Genomic DNA, 25,046 nt, shown 5'->3' with positions numbered 1-25,046 from the left:
CAGAGTTAGTGTGGGTCCAAGGAGACTCATAGATGGCTAGAAGACCTACCAACAAGTAAGTAAAAAAGGCTTTATATGTTTTTCCCTTATATCTCATTAGCCTGCTGGTAACCCACATTGAGTGTAATATTCCAAACCTATCCACGAGATTTTTATTTATTTATCTGCAAACCCCGCCTTCTCTCCCTGCCACTATATCTTGCAGACTGCTGGCATGACAACAACTCTGCCAATCTGCAGCTCACTGCTGACGGCACAGCAGCTGGTAAATCCCACACTGGTGGCAGCAGGCTGCAGACCTGCCATTGGAGTAGGTGGCGACAGGGATGGATCGGGCTGGGCATTGGGCTGGGCTAGGGTTGAGACTTTCATGGATCTCAGCAGCAGTGATTTCTGCAAGATCTGGAGTCCCCGGTTTGGGCTTAAAACACCCCCTTTGGCCTAAAGGATTTACACCAGCAAAATAGCAGGTGTAGATCTTAGTAGGCCTACTGGCGACCAGGGAATGGCAGATGAGGTAAGCAAAAAAATTATGCTTACCTTTCTCCACTGGCCTGGCCCCCTGTCTAACCTCGCACCATGATTACATTGTCTCTAGTTTCTTTGTTGCCCTAGTATAATACTTCCTGCAAATGCCAAGTTGGATACGTCTACATGGTGTAGCATGTGTAAAACATTACTCAACTGTAAAGGAAAAAAGTTCCTAAAAAATACTGCTTTCATGTCTTGCAGCTATTCTGAGTAACCAAGCAACATTTCCCTTGCCCTGGAGCAGCTTATAGTCAACAAAGGTTAAGTAAAAATGTGCTTCTTAGCAGAGTAGCTGTCTAAGCTATCAAATACTGCTTTTGATTCCCTGAAGCAGAATTAATAACCAGAGGTTAAAGAAAATGTTATTCCCTTGCCCCCTCGCTGCTTTAATTCTGTACTCAGCACAAATATAACACAGGCACTCCTTGGAGATAACTCAGTCACCTTCGATTCTTTTTCTGTCCTCCCCAAACAAATGAAAAACTTAAGATCAGAATTTGAATGCTTGTTCTGCTGGAGAATACATATACTTCAAATATACTCTCTTTCCATAAATGTTCACAAGCACATGGACTCTCCAGCTAAAACTTAACAGCCCAATCCTATGCATGTCTACTCAGAAATAAGTCCCATTAGTGTCAATGGGACTTACTCCCAGGAAAGTGTGGATAGGATTAGGTTGTAACACACTTCAGTTCTGTCAATCCACATTAAGGGCAATAGTATGAACAGTCAGGTCTGTTCCACTTTTGGAGACCAGCTCAGAATGGAGCAGCAACTTTTGGTATACAAAAGACCATGGGCCTATTTCGGATGATAGCATCTGTTGGCCCTGCCCATCACGTGATCTAAAGTGAGGTTATGCATATTCTACCCTCCAACCCATGCATAATTCCACTCTATACACTCAGAAGGGTATTTAAACCATGTAAGTATAGGCCAGGGGTCTCCCAACTTTTTGGCCAGAGAGCCGCGCCGCATGAAACATCTGGTGCAGTGCTGAGGGCTGGAAGAAAATTTAAATATAAAATTTAAATAAATAAATTAGAGATAGATGAATGAATAAATGAATGAGTGGGCTCATTCACTCAGCCTCTCCGGCCCTCAGAACACCCTCCAGATGCAATCAGAGCACAACTCTAGTCATGTTCAGTCAAATGGGCCAGAGGCTTTCAGGGGACAAGAGGATGGCCGCAGGCCAGAGACGCAACCGTTAGACGCAAGCTGCAGGCTGAGTTAGAGCAAGGCCTTTCACAGTCTCCATGTACTTTCTGCTTTTCTCTGGGCATCACCACCCCTCGTTGCCTCTGAACTTCTGTCTCCATGTGTCTCTGGCTTCGTCTATATGAGTTCAGAGGTGTGTGGCAAACAGTTCATAGTTTTTGTGGTTCTACATGCCTGTATTATAGTTCTCATGTGTATTATATATAAGCTCAATAAAATTCATTCATTCATATAAGTTTACTCTAATGTATTCATTTATGTTAATTTATGTACATTTATTCAAATTTGAAATATAGATTGAGAGCACAATCCTAACCAGGTCTACTCAGAAGGTCTACCAGGTCTACTCACAATCCTAACCAGGTCTACTCCTATTGTGTTCAATGGGGCTTATTCTCCGGAAAGTGTGGTTAGGATTGCAGCCTAATTCTTTTTGTTTCCAGGCCCCTGACACAGTGTAAGAGAGATGATGTGGCCCTCCTGCCAAAATGTTTGCCCACCCCTGCTCTTGAGGATGACATAGGGCCCAATCCTATCCCACTTTCCAGCAACAGTGCAGCTACAATGCAGCCTGGAGGTAAGGGAACAAATGTTCCCTTACATTGAAACATGCTCAGGATAATTAGAAAAGAAATTGAGAATAAAATGGGCAACCCCCCCCCTCTCCCAAGAAGCATGCAAGGCACAGGCTTGGGAATGGGGGGGGGGGGGAGAGAGAAACCTCCAATTCAAACAAGCACCAGCCCTTTAAAAGTCACTATAGAAAAAGGCTTTTATCAGCCCACACCACAGCCAACTGGTATTGGTCACCAACACGATAAATGACCTGGTTGCAGCTGTCAACTCCCGCCCCCTATCCATGTTCAGGAGACAGCCAAATTCAAGTCTGCTTAAAGGACCAAGCAATACATGGCTGTCAAAAACAAGCCACGTGGAATTGAAATAGCTGTCAAATGGGCTAATTAGAAGCCTGCCAAACAGCTGAGCAGCGGAGATCACCAACTGCGATAAAAGCCCAAACCACGGCTTGAATAAATGGAGCACCTTAACACAGTGCTAACCTGGCTGACAACAAAGGGCAAACTGTGCCAGCAACAGCTGTGTCGCCATTCCTCCAGCCCTGGCAGCCAATCATAAGCTGCAATTTTTGCACCTCTCTCATGGGCACTCCTGTTGTGGCAGGGTTAAGGTGGCAACGCACCTAAACAGTATGCCACCCAAATTATGCTATTGTACAAATCAATGGCAATGCCGCATCTGGTTGTGTCCACTTCTGGCTGCCACATCTCAGAAAGGATATAGTGGAACTGGAAAAGGTGCAGAAGAGAGCGACCAAAATGATTAGTGTGCTGGTGCACCTCCCTTACCAGGAAAGGCTAAAGCATTTGGGGCTCTTCAGTCTAGAACAGGGGTGTCCAAAGTTTTTGGCAGGAGGGCCACATTGTCTCTCTGACACTGTGTTGGGGGCCGGGGGAAAAAAAGAATTAATTTACATTTAAAATTTAAATAAATTTACATAAGTTTACATAAATGAATATATTAAAGATGAACGTCTATGAATGAAAGAAGGTCTTGAATTGCTCAAGGCCTATAAAAGGCCTTGCACAAAGCAAGACTGGCTTTTCCTTTTGCTACTGCATCACAGATGTGAAACAACAAGCAGTAGAGAGAGACCTCATCCACAGCTCATGTGAGACGTCAAACAGTTGCCCTCACGCTGAGAGCAGTTGTGTCGGGCCAGTGTGGGCTCCAACAAATCTCTGGAGGGCCAGAGGCTCATTGGAGACTAGGGGCTCCCTGAGGGCCACATTGAGAGGCCTTGAGGGCTGCAAGTGGCCCCAGGGCCGGGGTTTGGGCACCCCTGGTCTAGAAAGAAGATGCCTGCAAGATAACATGATTGAGACAGATCCATGGGATGAATAGAGTGGATACATGGAAGTTTTTTTCCCCTCTCACACAACACCAGAACCAGGGGTCATCCACTAAAATTAACTGGCAGGAGAGTTAGAATGGACAGAAGGAAATATTTCTTTACGTGGCATGTAATTAATCTGTGGAACTCTTTGCTGCAGGATATCATGATGAGAGCTGGCTTTTAAAGGGGATTAGACAGATTTATGGAGGAAAGGTTCATGATGACTGTATGCAACCTCCAGGCTTTACAGGTAAACTATCTCTGAATTCCAAATGCAAGGAAATGGCAACATGATATCGGTATCTTGATGTCCTGAGTGCTCTCTGTGGCATCTGGTGGGCCACTATGAGTTACTAGACTAGATGGATGGGCCATTGGCCTGACCCACCAGGGCTGTTCTTCTTACCTGTATTCCTTGTTTGCTGTGGCTCCTTGCCACATCAGCATTGCCCTAGTATCACAGAGGGGCATGAGCTTCTGTCCATGTGGCCTGCTGGAGTTTCTGTCAATATTCTGGTGGCATGGATTAGCATCACACCACATCCTGTGCCGCCAGCATAAAGTGAAAACAGGCCCTTGGAGTTTCAGTCAATAATAACTGAAGTCAACAAAGACAGAGTATCATTGGCTACTGCAAACACTGGAAGATGCATTAGATGAGAAACTTAACTTGGTAAGACTCACTTTTTAATTGCTCAACTGATCATTTTCCCTGTGTAGCTAAATAAACTCCTCAAGAAAGCATTTAGTATGCAGTCAATTCAGTCTTGATCTTTGTGTCTGGTGCCTAGGTTTGCATTCTGTCAAATCCAGCTAGATAAATGTTTATAATGAAGGCATAAGTAGGTGTTGATCCTCTTGAAGACATAATCCCATTAATTAACTGGAGCATGAGAGCTCAGATTTTTACATTCTGTACTCTTAGACAAGTTACAGCATCTAGCTAGGTTCCTCATTTTCATTTTTAATTCTTTACATTTGCTGCCTGTCCCTTTCTGAAGGTGGGGGATACACAACATGCATACACATGCACAGCACATCTTGAGATAAAACAGAGTAAAGCACTTTACATTAACCTCTCCACCCAACCCAATATAGTCTCAATCACTCAATGCCAACCTAAATAAAAAGGGTTCTCCATGCATATGAAAGATACACACGATGGAATTAAACATTGCTTATTTAATATGATATTTATTTCTTCTCAACAGTTCTCCTTGCATTGGGACGTAGTTGATTTCTCACATGAGAGGAAATACTTAAAAACTAAGAAGCTCCCTGATGCAGAAAATAAAGATGTGCAAGGAAAAATAAATGCTTGCTATCCCTATCCATGTCTGTGTCCAAATGTCTTTTTTTTGTGTCAAAGTGCATTCATGGGAATCAAGGCTACAGTTACCCATGCATTGATATTGTCTAGATTAGATTATTGTAATGCTTTCTATTTGGGGCAACCTTTGAAGACTGTCTGGAAACTTCAGCTAGTACAGAATTCAGCCACTAGGCCAGGGGTGTCAAACATAAGGCCCGGGGGCCAGATGTGGCCCGCGGAAGCTTTTTATCCAGCCCTCAGGCTCTCCACTGCTGAGCCATGCTGAAAGTGCAACCCACTTGAAATTGAGCTCTCCCATATCTTGAATATAATCAAGTTATGAATATTTTCTCTTCTGTCATTTGCAGCTATTGAGTTCCTAAGTGAGAAAAAAGTGCTTATTTTTGGTCATGAACTGTTTAATGACATCACTTCCTGCTTAATGACATCACTTTCGGCCCTCAGCAGGCATCATGAATGCTATTCGGCCCTCTGTATGAAATGAGTTTGACACCCCTGCACTAGGTTCTGCTGGACCATATCACATTCATCTTCATTGGCTTTCCAGGCACAATAGAATGTTAGAGCTGGAAGATGCTTTAGAAGTTACGGGCATCCCAACCCTAACTAAATTCCACCACACTGACACAGCTGCATCCTGTGGGGGAATTTTGCTTGCTGGAAGTCTCCGCAAGATAAGTGGACATTGGCTGGAAAGCACCAGCCAGTGTAACGGGTCTACTCAGATCTGTGCCCACAAAAGTGCTAAGGCAAGTTCAAATGGATCTATGTCAGCAGTTCAGTCGTGGGAAGGGAGATAGCACATGGTGCGCACTGGCATTACCAATCCTGCCCCCCTCCCAGGCCTAATTCACCCACTCTTGCCCATTATCATCCTCTCTCTCCCCATTCAGTCCCCTCCCTGCCTTCCAAGTATATTGATCTCTACATTGCAGCTGGGGCACTGAGGCAGATGGTGACCTAAAGCCACCAAGTGATTTCGGGACAGAGATAAGATTCAAACTAGGGAAGTCCTGGTCCAGTGTCTGAGGCTGCAATCCTATATCCCCATTTGTATGTGGATGTATGTCCCATTGAGCTAATTGAAGTTTATTTTAGAATAGACATGCACAGGGTTGTGCTGTTAGCCACTACATTACACCAACTCTCTGAACAACTGGCAGAAAGTAGGGATGAAGATTCTGGCTTAACCGGGACTCCCATTTCTCAAGATATATTTTAATATGTGCATGTGTTTTAAATTAAAGAGGAGCAGCTCTATCTCCTAATTCAGTGTCTTTGAATTTTATTTTCTTGAAAGCAATTATTTTTTACATTTTTCATCTCATGGCACACTGACAAGGTGCCAAAATTGTCAGGGCACACCATCAGTTTTTTTGACAATCGACAAGGCACACTGCACTGATGGCAGGCGCTCACTGATGGCAATGGCCCTACTCATAAATGACCCTCCCCCAAACTCCTGTGGCACACCTGAGGACTGTTCGTGGCACACTGGTATGTCACAGCATAGTGATTGAAAATCACTGCTATACAGTGTAAAACCTTTCCTACCTTAGGAAATTTATTTAAATAAAAGAGATGTGAGTGGTTCAGTGTACTCATTAACTTTTCATTATACTCTGGACATCTGGTGTTAACAGACATGAGGCGATCATCTGATTTTTTAATTATACTAAAACAAACAAAGATATACTTTGTGCTAACAAAAATTAAATAGGAACACAGACTGCCAAACTCACTGTAGGAATCTGTAATTTAGTGCTGTATCAGTGTTCAACACCAGAATTTTAATAATATCCTACTAAAGGGCTTGTGTTTAAAGTTTCAATTCAATCAATTTTTAAGAATAAACTCTGCTTTTTAGACGAAATTATCTTAACTTATATTTTTCATCCTTAACAATATAAATGAGGGGGGAGGAGTTGTGTTCACTTCATTTTTAAAAGGCTGGCATCTACAGCACTCCTTGACCATCTGATGGTTCACCTAAGAAAGAGCAATGAACCATCACTTTAGAAAAGCCAACAAGAGAGAAACTAAATGAAGGTCTACCTTCCTCTTCTGGTACAGAGGGGCTGGATTGTGACCAGTCTTTTGAAGCCAATCTTGTAGGAAGAACCACACAGTACCAAGTCATCAACATATAATTGAGAGAGATGGACACAATTTTTGAAGAAAGCAAATAAAGACAGAAAAAGGATAAGCTCCTATGGGGTCTCATAACATTACTGATATACAAATTAAACAGAAAGGATGCAGGCAGGCATTCAAAAGAGGGTCAAACTACATGTTACGGGAAGTGAGACTATAGTGGTTCTGTGCTTGCTTTTTCAGCAATAAATAGCAACTGGTTTGGAACAGGACTAGCAGCCTAATCCTATCTCTGGCAGCTCTGCCGGGTGCAGCAGCACCAAAAAGGATACCGCTGGTGGTTCCACCGGGGCCGCCGGAGGTCTTCTCAGGGGAAAGTCCCAGGCTCTGCAATAGGGCTTCTTAAGTCTACACTAGCTACACTGGCTTCTTAAGTATACACTGGTGCAGACTTGAGAGCCTCTGTGCTAGGCTTTGCAGCCCGAGAATAAGGAAAACAGGGAGAATAGGATGCAGTGGAGCAGGGCTGCATTGGTTCCACCCTCCCCCAGCCCTGTTCCACCCATTCCTCACCTCCCTCTGCCCTGACCAGCTCTTATGCAGTGCTGAGGCTCAGCGCTGACTGGTGCCAGCCCAGCTGGTGCTGATACTCAGCACTGCATAAGGGCTGGCCGGGGTGAAGGGAGGCAGGGAATGGGTGGAACAGGGCTGGGGAGGGTGGGGCAGTGCCAGTGGCTCCTCTTCTGTAGGTGCTGCAGATGTGCCTTACAGCATATTTGCGACACCCAGCGCTAGTGCTGCAGCTGGATTATGCCCTAGGGTAGGGAGAGGGGACTTTAACCCTATGCCCCATCATGGTCCCAATCGCATTTCCCTCTAGTGCCCATGGAGTTTTTCTCCCTTGTAAATAGCTGCAGGAACTAGGCAATCTGGATTTAGGACCATGGCAGGGTAAGGTGTTAAAAGTGTCCTCCCATAATCCTTAGAAAGCCAATCGAACCACAATATAGTGTCAAAAAAATTTAAAGAAGCAAATGAACATAGAACCATTAAGCAAACTTTATGTGAAATGTTTGACCTAAACACCTTGATTGTTCACCTTTGATGGAGAGGCAGGATCCATCAATTGTCCATTAGTTTGAGAATACAATTACTCTGAGAAGAAGGCCAAGATGGTCCGGATTTGTTTGGATGACTCAGCATTTCCAGCTTTCTGTTTTACATTGCAAAAGTGGAAGAGAACCTTCCAAGCTGAGCTTCCAAACTTTATGACTGTATTTGCAAGGCTGGCCCACCCATGAAGCTTGATAACATGGCTGTGTCAAAGGAGCAGGCTGGAGAAGAAACCTGGCAGAAGTTTCCTTGCACTTGCCCACCATCTCCCCCCCTCATCCCATTGCCTACCTCGCTGCTTTACTCAGCAGGTTGATCCTCTTCTTGCTAATTGCGAGCAAACAAGGGCATCAGAGCAGAATAGGGGGTGACCCATCTCTTTCTCAAGTGCTACTGCCACAAGTAAGCAGTTGTGGCAGAGGGTCTGAAGGAGAAAGCGGGGCTGCTGCAGTCCTCTTCTGAATGGCTGCTTTTTCAAAATGAGTAGATAGAGCATGCTCGAACTGAAAGAGGACTTCCTCTTCTAGACCCTGCATGCGTCATCTGGCCTAGTTTGAAGAAGCAGGCAGGCAGGGAAGAAGCTGGTGGTGGTGGTGGAAGAGGTATGGGGTGCAAGGTGCTCTACGCTGGCTCCATTGCCACTGCCCCTTTGTCAGCCTGGCCTCTTCTTTGAAAGAGACTGGGCAGAGTATGCCAAGTTTACTCTGCCTGGCTTGTTTTGAAGAAAGAGCAGAAATGAGTCCCCACGCAGGCAGACTCAAGTCTGTCTGTGTCTGGATGTGCTTGGCTACCTTTTTTGCAGCAAGGAAGACTTTGTGGGGCCATCATTCTGACCAGGTGAGCAGCAGAGAAGTTACAGCCAGGAGGCAGGAAAGGGTTAATGTTTTCCTTTTCCATCAAGCAGGAGGGAGGAGATGGGAGCGGGCTCTCTTGTCCATCTCTGATGATCATTGGATGAAGGATGGGCTGTCTGATTTTTTTCTTTGATTGAAGTAGAGCAGAAGGAGGAGCCCAAGGGGGTTCTTGCCTTCCAAATTGACTGGAGAAGGGGGGGGGGAGGCAGGGAAGCCAAGCTATCACGCTTTCCAACCACATGGCTCTTATGGGCTCTGTTGTTACTTAGGAGAAGGAAGCCTCATTGAATGTCCGGTGCAAATGGGACTACTTCTGAGTAGAGCTGCAAAGGACTGGGTCATTCTGGTAAGCCTCCCAGCTGCTGCATATGACCCTCCTCCCTCTGCTGCTTCTGTCCCTGCTCTCCTGCAGTTGTGTCCCCTGCCCCCTGCCACCTTGTTTACAGATGAGATGGGGACAGCAGGGGAGTGTTTAAAGAGAACTTTGACACACACACACACACCAGCAGTAGCCCTGTTTTTTTCATGGAGTCATGGGTGGCTTTTTAAAGGGAAAAGACTCGAGACTCCAGTCTTTGAGTTGCCCAACCACTCTGGGGGCTCAGAAAATCCACTCGTTAGGACTCATTTTTGAGTTGAGTTGCATGGGGTGGAGACTTGTGATTCGACTCGAGTCAAGTTGTGCTGGACTTGCCCATCCCTGAAGATTAATACAATTCATAGGGGATATATTAATAAATGGCTATTAGCCATGATAAAAAAATTAGTGGGCTTATTGAATGTGCTCCTGTATTAGAAGATGTATATATTAAGGACAGAGGTAATTAGGGGGGGAAATATGTGGGGTGTTGGATGAGGTAGCCTTTAGCCCTTTTCCAGATGCAAGTCCTTTTCTTTGAGGAATAGACCAGACCTAAACACTACATTGAAACCTGTTTGAAAACATCTCTGAATTTTGAAAACTATTTGCCATGTTGTGGCAAAGAATAATAAAATGGTGAAGGAGGCTATACCTGAAAGCCAAGAGGAATAAAGGAGCATTGTTTTTCTTTTTTAAGAACAATATAGGAGCTAGCTCCACAGCATTCCACACAGAAGGTGCCTCAGCTAACAGAGAACTAGCTGTTAATCTCATCTATAAAAAAGAAGCAAACAATACATATGAAAGGAAAATACTATATCTTAAATTTTAAAGTTTTATTATACACTTTAAAAAAAGACCCAAAAAAGTATGCTCAAGTGTAGCTAATCAAACAGCAAAAAAGAAAAGAAAAAACAATATAAAATTCCCTAAAACCTCTCCAGCTGCCTGAGATCAAAGCATAAACATGAAACTTACCTTCAGAAAAAAAAAATGCAGAACAAAATCATATTCACCTAAACAAACATAAATCAGGAAATACTTTCTGGTTCTACAATAGACCATATTAATTATTTATTGCCTCAGTATATTCCAAAACATCCTACCTAATGTAAGAAATCAGCAGGATTGACTAGGCTTTAATTTGGTGAAGTACATATTATTCCATCACCAGAACATACCAGGCTGTATCATATTATATGGAAGGTTTTAAGTGCAAAATCTACCAGCTTGGCTGTGATTGTTTTACGGTCTGAAAAAAAAAAAAAATTATGACCCAATCTTAAAAGAGCCTTGGACTGCTAGACCATGTGTTCCGCTGGCTTATGGCCTTTTACAGCTGCTGCAAAATGTGTCATGCCACTCAGTGTGGCCTGGTTGCTGCCACAAGCAGTTAGCAACCAGGTCTATGTGCCCATGGCTGGAGGATGTCCTCTGGTACCAGTGAGTTAGCACAGAGGGTAGGAAGGAGGTGGGGAGAGAAGCAAAATGGGAAGGAGAGAGGTGGAACGGGGCAGAGATGGGATGAGGAGGAGAGTGGATAAAGGACAAGAAGGGGAGATATTGGAGGCAGCACCACCACTGATAACTTATCCCCCTTCCCCTCCTCAATCTGCCAATATAGGGTGCACCGGTGTAGCTGCAATGCAGCCCCAGGGTAACAAATGTTCTCATACCTTGAGAAGGTCTCTGAGTCTGCCTCTCCACCACAAGATGCAGTGCAGAGCCCATTGGCACAGCTACACTGGCACTAGAAAATTGGATAGGAATTGGCACTTAGGTCCATTCAGATTTGCATTAGCTAAATTAGATAGCAACTGTTACCCTGCACATGCCCAATCTCGTCTGATCTTGGAAGCTAAGCAGGGTCAGGCCTGGTTAGTACTTGGATGGGAGACCGCCTGGGAATACTGGGTGCTGTAGGCTTATACCATAGTCTTTCGAGACTGAAGGTTGCCAACCATTGGAGCAGATACAAGTAGACCCAGCATGCTGGTGTGGGCTTATCCTGGAGCAAGGGCACAAATGTCCCCTTGCCCCAAGAAGGCCTCCAGGACCCAAAACTCTCACATAAGATACAGATACAATTTTATGCAACTCCCCATATAGCGATGCAGTGATGACACGGCTCCATCATTATGCGGGGAGTTGTGTAAAATTGGGCTGTTTAGTAATGGGTATGATCAGCCCAATACTAAACTGGAATCCATTGATTTAATGAGAGTTAAGCAAATGCTTAATTTGATTCAGCTGAAGTAAATGCAACATAAGCATGCTTTACGTTAACTGGACTTGCTCTATTGAATATGTAATGTGAAAAAAAAAACTCATGGGAGAGAAAAGTCTCAAAGAGCCTCATGCAACCTAATTTAAGCAGTTCTCATTAGCTATATGCATGATTGATTCTTCTTTTTTAAATTCATATTATGCTCCAGAAAGTTATCTTAAGAATCAGTTGTACAGTTGATAGGTGGACTGTTCAAGATGAATTTTCTTCTATTACTATTTGACACGAGTCACCTTTCACTGTCATTACTGTGTTCAAGAGTTATTGGAAAAGAGAAATGGAATACCTGACTTAACATCTATATTTTAAGTAACAGTAGCATGCTCCATTATAGTTTAAACCTTTACACAACCATCTCTTTCTCCCAATTTATTTTCACACTAGAATCTTTCCAGTTACTGAAGAGTGTCATCACCCCTCCCCCTCTCTCAATGAACTTTATTTTCATTATTTTTTCTTTTTAGAAGAGGATAACTAAACCTAGAATTCAAGAAGAGAGTTTTGGCATTATAAGACCATCAGTATTCTTTGGGGCTTTCTATTCATTTCATTATGAGTTATCGAGGCATTATTTTCATTTAAATGTCTAGTGGTAGCCATATATTTCTATTATTAAGTACATGTTAAATTGAAAAAAGGAACTTTCAAATTAATTAGTATTTAACTCTGACTGGATCATAAAGTTTGCTCTTCAGCTTCTAGACCAAGAAGAATTTGCTTTCAGTCATAGGGCACAAGCCTAACCAGGTCTACTCAGAAGTAAGTCCTATTGTGTTCAATGGGACTTACTTCCAGGAAAGTGAGGTTAGGATTGCAGCCATAAAGAAGTTATGTGACATCTAGTTAAAATAGATATTTCTTTTTAATTTGGAAATAGTTAACTAACCTATTATTTATTTTCAAATATTTATACCTCACTTTATTTGTTAGCTAGCTCACAGGTTTAAAAAATATGATAAAGGTTCTTTTTTTTTTTTTTTAAAAAAAAAGAAAAGCTCACAATCTGGAGACAATAACCAATAGCAAGCCAACTGCCAGGGGAGGGGGAATGACCCAAGGTAGTGAAGGCCTGTTGGAATGAATGTGTTTTGAGCCTCTTCAAAAAACTTAATAGGGAGAGAACACAATGAAAGGGAGAGAATTCCAGCCAGATGGAGCCACCACAGAGAAGATCTTCCCATGTATTCCCATCAGCCACATTTCAGATAGATTTCATTTCAATGAATATGCAGGAGAGCCCCCCTGTAATTCTCAAGGCTCATGTCTGAGAAGGTAATTTTTCAGGCAGTGTAGGCTCTTCCATAGAAGCAAATGGGGCTTGACCCTCCAAGGAAAAAGGAACAGAAAGGAAAAAATGCATTTAAGCCCCAATCCTATCATGGATTGGGCAAGTGTGCAGAGAGCTTTAAGACAAGGCTTTATGACCATCTAGGACAACCATGGAAATTGACATTGAGTATAGAGAATAATAATAGTATTTACAGTGTATGATGTTTCTATATGCTCAAAGTACTCACGGATATAATTTCAATAACCTCAGAGTGTCTCAGTTAATTTCCAAAAACGTAAATACACCAGGGATAAGTTCTAGTGCAATAATACAAGATGTGACTGAAAGTTGTCATTCGCTAGAATGGCAGATTAATGCTTTGGAAAAATACATTACAGAGGGAAGTGTCAGTGTGAAGCTTTTGTTTGGATAACAGGGGTTATCCAAAAGTGTACATACACAAAAGACATAGGCACCACCAACTCCAAACCTCACAAGCCACCACTGCCTTCGGTTACGCAGGTCCAAATATGTTTAGGGCCTCAGAAGTCATAAGCAGCAGCTTAACATGCACCCAGGAACAAGTCAGCAATCAAAGCAGCTGGAACAACATGTATGTATAGTCCAGGGATCTCCAAACATTTTGGCCAGAGGGCCACATCAAATATCTGGCACGGTGTTGAGGGTCAGAAACTTTTTTTAAAAAATATAAAATTTAAATACATTAGAGATGGAACTTAGATGAATGAATAAATGAATGAATGGGCTCAAATTTCCAGGATTTCCTTCCGATGCAGCATCATCAAAATGGCTACTTTGCATCCTATGGTGGGGAAGGGGCAGTTGCAGAAGTCTCCTCTGGGTAAGGGAACAATTGTTACCTTACCAGGGGGCAAGCCCCTGCAGCATAATTAGTCTATTCAAACTTGCTCTACCTAAATATAGTTGTTGGCAACCTTCAGTCTCGAAAGACTATGGTATCGCGCTCTGAAAGGTGGTTCTGCAACAGCGTCTAGTGTGGCTAAAGAGGCCAATTCGGGAGTGACAATCCCTTCCACACCGAGAGCAAGTGCAGTCTGTCCCTGGTCTGTCTCCCTGGCTATGGGCCTTCCTTCTTTGCCTCTTTGCCTCAGACTGTTGGCCAAGTGTCTCTTCAAACTGGGAAAGGCCATGTTGCACAGCCTGCCTCCGAGCGGGCCGCTCAGAGGCCAGGTTTTCCCACTTGTTGAGGTCCATCCCTAAGGCCTTCAGATCCCTCTTGCAGATGTCCTTGTATCGCAGCTGTGGTCTACCTGTAGGGCGCTTTCCTTGCACGAGTTCTCCATAGAGGAGATCCTTTGGGATCCGGCCATCATCCATTCTCACGACATGACCGAGCCAACGCAGGCGTCTCTGTTTCAGTAGTGCATACATGCTAGGGATTCCAGCACGTTCCAGGACTGTGTTGTTTGGAACTTTGTCCTGCCAGGTGATGCCGAGAATACGTCAGAGGCAGCGCATGTGGAAAGCATTCAGTTTCCTCTCCTGTTGTGAGTGAAGAGTCCATGACTCGCTGCAGTACAGAAGTGTACTCAGGACACAAGCTCTGTAGACCTGGATCTTGGTATGTTCCGTCAGCTTCTTGTTGGACCAGACTCTCTTTGTGAGTCTGGAAAACGTGGTAGCTGCTTTACCGATGCATTTGTTTAGCTTGGTATCGAGAGAAAGAGTGTCGGAGATCGTTGAGCCAAGGTACACAAAGTCATGGACAACCTCCAGTTCATGTGCAGAGATTGTAATGCAGGGAGGTGAGTCCACATCCTGAACCATGACCTGTGTTTTCTTCAGGCTGACTGTCAGTCCAAAATCTTGGCAGGCCTTGCTAAAACGATCCATGAGCTGCTGGAGATCTTTGGCAGAGTGGGTAGTGATAGCTGCATCGTCGGCAAAGAGGAAGTCACGCAGACATTTCAGCTGGACTTTGGACTTTGCTCTCAGTCTGGAGAGGTTGAAGAGCTTTCCATCTGATCTGGTCCAGAGATAGATGCCTTCTGTTGTATTTCCAAAGGCCTGCTTCAGCAGGACAGCGAAGAAGATCCCAAACAAGGTTGGTGCAAGAACACAGCCCTGCTTCACGCCGCTTTGGATGTCAAAGGGGTCTGATGAGGAGCCATCAAAGACAACAGTGCCCTTCATGTCCTTGTGGAAGGATCTGATGATGCTGAGGAGCCTGGGTGGACATCCAATCTTGGGGAGAATCTTGAAGAGGTTCTCTACCTAAATAGCTGGCACAGGTTCTTATGGACCCAATCATAGGATAAGGTCCAGGAAGAGAGTTAGGATTTGGTGGCCAGTGCTGCCACTAAACATGCCCCTTTCCTGGACCAGATCCATCCCCCACTCCCTCCCTAATTTTACCAGTTCCTGCTCCATCCCACCCCTACCCCTCCTGCTGACTAACCTGCTCTGGTGTGCAGTAGGAGAAGCGAAGACATGGGCAGGAAAATGCTGGCCTTCCTGCTGGAACACCTGGCAGCACACTTTCTGAGCACCTTTACTACTGGTTCTGATGGCTTTACTGCAGTAAGCACCAGGGAGGAACTTCGCTGGCAACAGTCAGTAAGTATAGGATTGGGCTTCTAATGTGATTGAAATAACTTGCTCCACAAACTGTATAGTTCTCATTTTTGGTGGCCAGATGTACTTCACGTATCCCAGTACTTTACTTGCATCACCCCAAATAAAAATCTGGTGACGATCACCAGTCCTTTACCCTAACCTTCCCCTCCCCCTTTTGTAGTCTGTCCAAAATATAAGCAATACTCAGATCTGCTTGACTGAGTCTGTGCTACATTTTTTGCTCATGAATAATAGCCTACTTTTCTCATCGTTCCGAAACACAACAATATAAGAGTGGTGGTGTTTTGTCTGCTGCCGTTGCTCAATAAGTGATTTCCCCATTGTGCTGTTGTAGGATTCCAATTGTCACTGTTAGATTCCAATCAATATAAATCTCTCTGATCCTAATCCCTGGTGTGCTAAATACAAAAACAGCCTACAAATGTGGGTTTGGTCACTGCTGGTCTGACCACGCAAGCATTCCAAGTGGTCTCTTACAGCAGCAATTACCATTACTCTACTCCATATCAAAGATAATGTACTTCAAGGGAATATGGGACAACCAGTGTTGAATTACAATAAAGGAAGTCAGAAGAAGTTATCCACGTGGTATTGACCCTTCAGGACAAGGTGACTGAGAGAAGTTGCTGCCAGGTCTGGGAGGGGGAGGGAGGGGGAGAGAGAGAGAGAGAGAGAGAGAGTATAATCTCTTGCATAGGATACAAATCTCGGCTGGCAGCCTGGCACATGGCTTCACTGGCAGCTGTTGATTAAAAGTCATGCCCGACCATTTCCTGTGGAACCCCTTCCAGACTTCTATGATAGTACATCAAACCACATGATATGGCATATTGGCTTGCTCCAGCTCTTGTTTTGAAGTTGTTGGACTGTTTAATACTGGGAGCTATCCACTGATAACACGTGTGGCTGGGCATAGTACATCTCAGTCTCAATACTGCCCTGTTATACTGCAGGCACAATTACACTTGCTAGGAAAACCCAGGTTCAAAGTCTTGCTTGTAGGCTTCAGAGTTCCGGGATGAGGTATCAGCCTAATGGCCTGATCCTATATATGATTGATGGCAGCAGGACATTGTCCCACTGTTGTGAATTGGCTCTTGCCAACAGGCAGAGTGTGCACTGGCAGCCATTTTTGAACTGCTGCTGCAAAGAAATAACAGCATCTGCAGCTTGCTTCTGCAAGCTGGCAACCAATTATGGTGCAGGTAAGCCTGCATCAGACACTCCATAAGACTGCAATCCTAACCTCACTTTCCTGGAAGTAAGTCCCATTGAACACAATAGGACTTACTTCTGAATAGACCTGGTTAGTATTGTGTCCTAAGTTCATTAGCTTTCCATATTAAGTTATCTTTGATTCTGAAATTCAAGTTATATTTTTAACTTATTTTAAGATTTCATGAGATTTCTCCTGCCCCACATATGTGGGTGGTATTGAATTGAAAACCATGCTTTCCTATTACAGTCATGTGTTGCTTAGCGACAGGGATGCTATATAGCTGCAAGGCTTGATGTCTTGTGAAGCCTCCCCTTGCCTCTGGAGGCTTTTCTGAGCCCCACAGAGGCAGCGCACTCTCCAAGGCTCAGAATGCCCATTTCAAGTGAAAAGACGTGACTTCCGGTTTCCCGGGAAACTGGAAGTCATGTGTTTTTGGCCAAAATGACCAGTCTGAGCCATGTAAAGGCAGCGTGCAGTTGCATGCTGCCTCTGAGATGGTCAGAAAAGCCTCCGGAGGAGAGTGCGGCTTCTCTCGGCTTCAGAGGCTGTGCGGGGTGAACATGGACCAGTGGTGGCCGTAGCATACGTGCGCTGTTGCTGGTACGCCACTAAGTGGTTCTCACCTGCATTTCTTTGGAAGTTACTAAATGCAAATGTTGAAAAAGGTTTTTGATTTGTTTGTTCGATGGCTTTTTATGAACGTTACAAAGGGAAAAGGAATTCAATTCAAAGTGTCATAACTTTTTTTATTTGCTCACTCCATCCAACATATAATTGCATCAGATTCTGAAACCCATTCTGTGCCATGAGGGGTGAAAGAAGCAAATTGATTCTTGTTGTCAAATAATAAACAACTGGGGGAACTTGTGGGTGCCATATGAAGTCATTTTTTTTTTTTCAAATGTCATTTGCTAAAATAAAACTGTAATTACTGTGACAATGTCAAGAAAAGAGCCGTCGGCTGTCAGGAAAATGTTGTTCACTACAAGTTGTAATTGATTGAAATAACACCAAACATCCCAGTAACAGCTTATTGACTCGCTTACTGACTAGAGATAAAGAGTGCTATGGAGCCTTAAAGGAACAATGGTGATATGACCCTGACATACTGAAATGTCTGTTATTCTTCATGCACAGACTATCACTGTCTTAAGAATTTACTCCTTTTTTTAAAAGATGCGATCTGTATTCATTCAACGTGGCATTTTCTATTTGGAGACACGATGTGTACCTGCAAGGTACTATTTCTCCTGCGAAGAAAACATTATCTGAAGAATACCACTCAGGCTCCTTAAGTTATTAAAACAGTCCACTATAGAGCTGAAATTCAAATTGTTCTCAGTGTACAGAAATACTTGCATAGACAGGCCTGATTTCCTTCCATAGCAACGACAAATAGAATCAATCTTGCAGTAATATTACAAGAAAAGGAGCTTGAATAACAATATGCATTTGCAGTGGCCGAGACTTCTTATTGCGAAGAATTTTTTTCTGCCCCCTCTTGTTCACACAGCTCAAATTTTCTAGTAAGCATTCTAAATCCCCAATAATCAGGGCAACCATTTCCAGACGAAGAACATGTTAAATAAGTTGTGATTATGCAACCTGTAGGCCACTTGTGATTTGAGACAAATGACAATCGCCATGGCTTTTGAACATGCCAGCCGCAAGGAGCCAGCTTTGGTGTGTATACGGAAGTAGGCTGAGGAACATTTGGACATCTCCAGAACCTCATTCCAAAGTAACTCATTCATCTCTCTTAGGATGCTTGTTGAACAGACATCCTGAAGTCTACAACCCTAGATTCTGCTGATGTAGTAGGTTAGAAACATCTGAAACAAACACAGGCCCAGACCAGCTTAATCCAGCTCCATGTCTTTGTAAGACAGCCTTCATTTAAATCATTTCGGGCATATTAAAGATGCATGGATAGGCAATATGGTGGGCTGCACGAAAAATATTTTCAAGATGGGGAAAATAGGCCATGACTGTTTCCCCACACAGTAGCAGCAGAAGGATATTTTCACATCAGGAAGCCTACCATTTCTAAAGCATCTATCCTTGTGTGAATATTAGCTGTCACATGCCTGAATCCAGTTATTTCTTGTTTTCGCATGTGAAGACAACTAATTTGGCCCTTGCACAGAACTTTTGTCCCTCTTCTTTATGAAACATGATTTCACTATAATGGTTAGAGCAGAGATTTTCAACCTTGTGCATCTCACAGCACACTAAAATTGTCAAGGAAGGCACACCATCAATTTTTTTAAACAATTGACGAGGCGTATCCCACTGCTGGTGGGGGGCTCACATCCCCCAATGGCCCTACTAATAAATGACCCTCCCCCAAACTCCCACAGCACACCTGCAGACTATTCACAGCACACAAGTGTGCCATAGCACACTAGTTGCAAATCACTTGAGGCAAGGTGACCTTTGACCCTAGACTGTAAAGCCACTGGATAGCCCAGTAGTACTATTGCATACACTAGCATACACACAAAGGTAAAGAGTTGCTTGATTTTAAAAGCAATAAGGTTAGTCTGACTGATTTTGGGGCCTCAAAGGCTGTGTTATACACTTCGGAATTTAGCTTCGATAACAGTATCAGGCTGGAGATGTACGCCTTGGTAGAAGTTAAACATGCCTGTGTCCACCAGGAAAGCTCTGTAACTATATTCTTATGCTTTTAGAGCAAAAGCACATATATGCAATATAGGGACCAAGTGACCTGTAACCCACATATAAGGGGACATACTGTTGGCAACCTTCAGTCTTGAGGGACTATGGTATCGCGCTCTGAATGGTGGTTCTGGAACAGAGTCTTGTGTGGCTGAAAAGGCCAATTCGGGAGTGACAATTCCTTCCACACTGGGAGCAAGTGCAGTCTATCCCTGGTCTGTCTCCCTGGCTATGGGCCTTCCTTCTTTGCCTCTTTGCCTCAGTCTGTTGGCCAAGTGTCTCTTCAAACTGGAAGAGGCCATGCTGCACAGCCTGCCTCCAAGCGGGATGCTCAGAGGCCAGGTTTTCCCACTTGTTGAGGTCCATCCCTAAGGCCTTCAGATCCCTCTTGCAGATGTCCTTGTATCGCAGCTGTGGTCTACCTGTAGGGCGCTTTCCTTGCACGAGTTCTCCATAGAGGAGATCCTTTGGGATCCAGCCATCATCCATTCTCACGACATGACCGAGCCAACGCAGGCGTCTCTGTTTCAGCAGTGCATACATGCTAGGGATTCCAGCATGTTCCAGGACTGTGTTGTTTGGAACTTTCTTATTATTCTGGAGACATAATAATCATATAATCATCATACAAGAAGGCCATAGGAAACCAAAATGCTTGAATTTAGAAAACTTTTAAACCTCTTAATAAAAGAAGCCTCAGTTTTGCAGACAGTCTTACAGTGTAACTGCTATGGAATGCAGAAGAGATAAGATAGGGTGTTCGAACAAGGCTACTCTAATGAGAGATGAGTACGGGTATGATGTTCTGCCAAGATGAAGTCTTCACACCTGCTCTTTTAATGAGGTTGGTATGAAGACCTGTCAAAGTAATTTTAATTGGATTGATGGATTTGAGTAAGGCTAAACACTAGGCAAATGGTACTATAGCAAACAGTATTGGTCTTTGAAAACTTTTGGAAATTGTGTAATTTTGGCTAAGTTTTAAGTGAAACCCCACCTGTATGTAAATCAGAGCCAATCAATGGTTTTGCCCACTTATTGCCCACCTATTTTCCATCTTTAATGCAAATTGTATCTTATCTGTATCCTATTAGGAGTTAGCCCCATTTCTGATGTCAAATATCAGCCAATGGGAAGTCTAGATTTTCAAACCAAGGGCCAAGAATTGTAAAAGAGTTCTGAACACCATCAAACCGGGTCCATGCTTTGTAACATGAGTCCCGTGGACCAATTGTATGAAATTCAAATAAAAACTTGTGAACCTTCACTCCTGAGTACCGAGTAATTCTTGAGTCGCCTTTTAACCTTGCAACACACTGAGTTAGAACCCAATCTTAGCCAAGTCTTCTCAGAAGTAAGTCACATTAAAGTCAATGAGGCTTACTCCTAGGTAAGTGTAGATAGGATTGCTGCCTCAGAGGATTAGATACTCTTAGGCTGAAATCCTGTATACACTTACATGGGAGGAAGTTCCACTAAACTTATTTGGACTTACTTCCAACATACATAGAATTGCCCTGTCAGCAATAATACTCACAATACAGAATCATCTTTAAAAATGCAGGTTTTAATGTTCTGGTTCTTTCCCTATATTCAGCAACAAATATCATTCCTGTAAGGATTTTAGCCCTTCAGTGAATTCCTGGGATAGACTAGCCTGTGCTTTATCCTATTCAAAAATACTAGCCTAGATCAAATGATGGATTAGCCAAAAACATCACATTCTGTCTCCTTTCTCCATAGCTTCATCCGGAATGTCAATTAAGTGAAAAAGGAATGGTTTAGATTTTACATTTCTAAATTGTAGAGTGTGATACCAAGTTTGTGTGCTAGGTCTTCTACCCTGACATGTTTTTTCTTCTTCACTTCAGACCTTTCCATTTTGCATTCTGCCTGAATATTTTGAAAGGTCAATTGCTGGATGTTGCAGACACACTAAAACTTGATTTTTGAATGAGACATCATAAAAGAAACCGAGCACTCATTAGCTTTCACAAAGATAAGAAGCCCAACCTTCATAGAAGTTTTAATTACTATTTCATATCTGAATTACTTTGATAGTGTTGCTTTATCGATTTGTTACAAAACTGAAACCAACTATAACAAGCTTGTAGAAAATCAACTAATTAATTAGGCCTAGGTCAGAAATAATTCATCATAATAATAGCAATTCCACTCTTCATCAAGAAATGAAACAGATAAAGCCGCATATACCATATTAGGCAACGTCTTTTCCATCGCTGCTTCACACACATTTCTTGTTATAGTCTTGCAAGTATGGAGAAAGTAATTTTGAACACAGACCTAATTGTCACCAACCAAGAACAAGGATTCCCAAATCCAGAAATAAGTAGCATGGTAATTGTGAAGAGATACAAAAACTGTGCTGAATGAAAACAAAGCTCCTTTATTTGCAAGGGTTCATGTTTATGTTCTGATTTAAGGGAATGTGCCAGAATGTTGCATTGTCCATTTTTGAGAATTGAAAACAAAGTTTGCATTGGAATATTCTAGGTCTTGCTTTTGGCCACTAACAGGGATGGATGAATCCAGTGTGGCTTTACTCAAGTCGAGTCACGAGTCTCCACCCCTGCGACTCAACTTGAAAATGAGTCCTAAAGGTGGATTTTCCTTACAGTTTCCCCACCTCCTTTTCCCCCCTCTCTGGTTCTCTAGCCAGTCTTAAGGCGATAACCCGTACTGGAAGCCAAGTCCCTTGATAAGATTGTTAACTTTGTTTCTGGGGTACTAGCAGGATGGAATTCTGGGTTTTCTGCTATTTCATGATGAATAGAGGGGTAATTGATGATTGTGACTGTTTTACTTTATTTTTTTTTTAATTCCTTTCTTTTATCTATGCCAATAAAGGTCTTATAACTAAACACTGCCCTGATGATCCCATCCCACCTGTAAGCAAGGCAGGAGGGGGTGGGACAAACTGCTTGAGAGCAGTGATAGAGGGAGGAGGGCAAGGAGGAGGGTCATGTGCAGATGCTGGGAAACTTACCAGTATGACCTGATCCTTTGCAGCTCTATCAGAAATAGTCCCATTTGTTCAGCTCATTCAATGAGGCTTCCTCATCCCAAGTACAAATGGAACCATGAGGAGCCAGGTGGTTGGAAGTGTGATTGCTATGAACTGCCCCCTGGTTTCCCTGCCCCTTTCTCCCCCTCCTTGGTTCTCCAGCCAATTCTAAGGCAAGAACCCCCTTCTGCCCATCCTCATCCAAAAAAAAAAAAAAAAAAAATCAGACCACCCATGTTTCGTCCAATGATCATCAGTTCTTTCAGAGATGGACAAGAGAGCCCACTCCTGTCTCTATCCCTGTTTGTAAGTAAAACATTAACCCTTCCCTGCCTCTTAGCTGGAACTTACCTGCTCTTCGTCCGGTCTAAATGATGGCCCCACGAGGTCATTCACGCCACAAAGAAAGTAAGCGAACAGACCCAGAAGCAGACAGACTCAAGTCTGCATGCGTGGGAACCAAGTATTGAGTCAGTGGCCTCAGACTCAAGTCAATGCCTGAGTCATCGACACGGGTGACGTGAGTATAAACAAGTCAGCAAAAAACACTTGTTTTTGTGACTCGGACTCCAGTCACCTGACTCAAGTTCCCATACCTGTTAGTCCTTTAAAAAACCACCTAAGACCCAAACTATACATTATATTTACCACATGACAATGTATTAAGGTCTACCCTTTATGTACACACTGCAGTTGCATAGCATCTCAGTTTGTATCACATCCACAGTGTGGCAGTAGATAGTGTCTAACCTACCTCTGCAACAATTTCTTGCTAAAAATGACTGCTCACAGAGCAGCTATTTAACCCTTAAAGTGCTATTTGCTATATAGGAAGCCCAAGAATGGCCACCAGCAAATTCAATACATTAAATATGTATCATGTTCTGTTTTTGTTTTTTGTTTTTTGGTTTTTTGTGTGTGGCCCAAATCTACTGCCATTCACATTCTTTGGGTGGGTATCTCTGAGTTCTAACATAACGAGACAGAGACTTTTCTCTCTATTTGTCGGGGGCGGGGTGTCAACTGAGCTGGATGAGCTATAGCAGGGGTGTAAACATAAGGCCCAGGGGTCGGATGTGGCCCGTGGAAACTTTTTATCTGGCCCTCAGGCTCTCATCTGCTGAGCAGTGCTGAGGTGTTACTTCTGAAAGGGCAGCCCACATGAAAATTGGGCTTTCCCATATCTTGAAATATGATCAAGGTTTGCATATTTTCTCTTCTGTCATTTGTAGCTAATGAGTTCCTAAGTGAGAAAAAGTGCTTATTTTTGGTTATGACCTGTTTAATGACATCATTTCCTGCCTAATGACATCACTTCCGGCCCTCATCAAGCATCATGAATGCTATTTGGCCCTCGATATAAAATGTGTTTGACACCCCTGAGCTATAGGCTTCAAGTCCAGTGGCTCTGTGATATGATGGTCCACTGAGAATGAAGCAGGACTCTAAGCAGTAAGCCTTGGAGGCCATGGGCAGGCGAGATACCAATGGGAATGTCACAGCAAGGCCAAGGATGCAAAAGAGCAGGCTGCTGCACTTCGACTTTGCCCAAATGCAGACGAACCAAGCTCTTGATAAGGTGCTCTGTGTGGGACCAGTGCCTGGGAGGTGGAATGGCTGCATTGTCTTCTTGGCCAGAAGTGTGACAAGTGTGAAAACAGGGCAAGGAAGTTCCTGGTCCAGGAGAGGATGTGTCCCTGGTCCTGGGAGTTGGGAAGGCTGACAGACCACAGGCTGGACAGGGCAAAGGGGCTCAAAGGGGAATGGAGGAAAGAGGAGCTATGGGACAAGCATTGGGCAGAAATGGGAGCAGTCGGGCACCTCCTCCAACCCGGATACACACCCCTTTACAGGGCCAGCGAAGAGAACTCCAACCACAGAACCAGTGTTAAAGGCCACTTGTTCCCACAGTGATAACTGGCTTGAGGAAGAAGGGACAGCTATGGAGAAGAATTAGAAGGTGAAGCTCAAAAACCCCCCACCCCCACCCCGTGGCAGGAATCTGAGGCCTGTGAGCCAAGACCATCCTTGGCAGGTGACCCACAGGGTAGTTCAAGGGAGCTGCATGCAGGGACAGTTAGGGCCTTGTTGCATGGAACCCTGCTCAGTAGATACATGGAGACTGTTTCTGTAGTCATCTTTTTTTCTGAACTTAAAAAGATTTAAATTATTTCACCTTCCTCAGAGGACAGCTATACTGAATACTGTATACTGGTATGTCCAGGACAAACATGGCATATTGTTCTTTTTGGTACTCCTTGATTCTGCGTTTACCTTTCTGCATTCTGAGGTCTACCAATCTTTCTGCTATTCTCTGCTGAGAAATCTCTGAATTTCTGTATTCCTCTGACTCATCTCTTTCATTTATAGAAAAGACTTATTGACTCCAACAATTAGCCTCTACGCATAAGGAGTGTTTTGTGGTGCCCTTGCCAGGCCTGAAAATAGTCACAGCTGCCTCCATGTCCCAGTTAATGACGTGTTCAAATGCCAGTAGAGACACAGTAACTATGAACACT

General features: G+C 43.6%; 1 pseudogene; it reads left to right on the top strand.

The window, feature by feature from the left end:
* Positions 1–11,234: 11,234 nt before the first annotated feature.
* LOC136637103 (5S ribosomal RNA) lies at positions 11,235–11,351 on the top strand (annotated as a pseudogene).
* Positions 11,352–25,046: the final 13,695 nt, after the last annotated feature.

Source organism: Tiliqua scincoides, chromosome 1, assembly GCF_035046505.1.
Source record: "Tiliqua scincoides isolate rTilSci1 chromosome 1, rTilSci1.hap2, whole genome shotgun sequence".
In the NCBI taxonomy this organism is placed as follows: domain Eukaryota; kingdom Metazoa; phylum Chordata; class Lepidosauria; order Squamata; family Scincidae; genus Tiliqua; species Tiliqua scincoides.
Note: the sequence above shows the minus strand (reverse complement) of the source record. Positions and strands in the feature narration are given on the sequence as shown.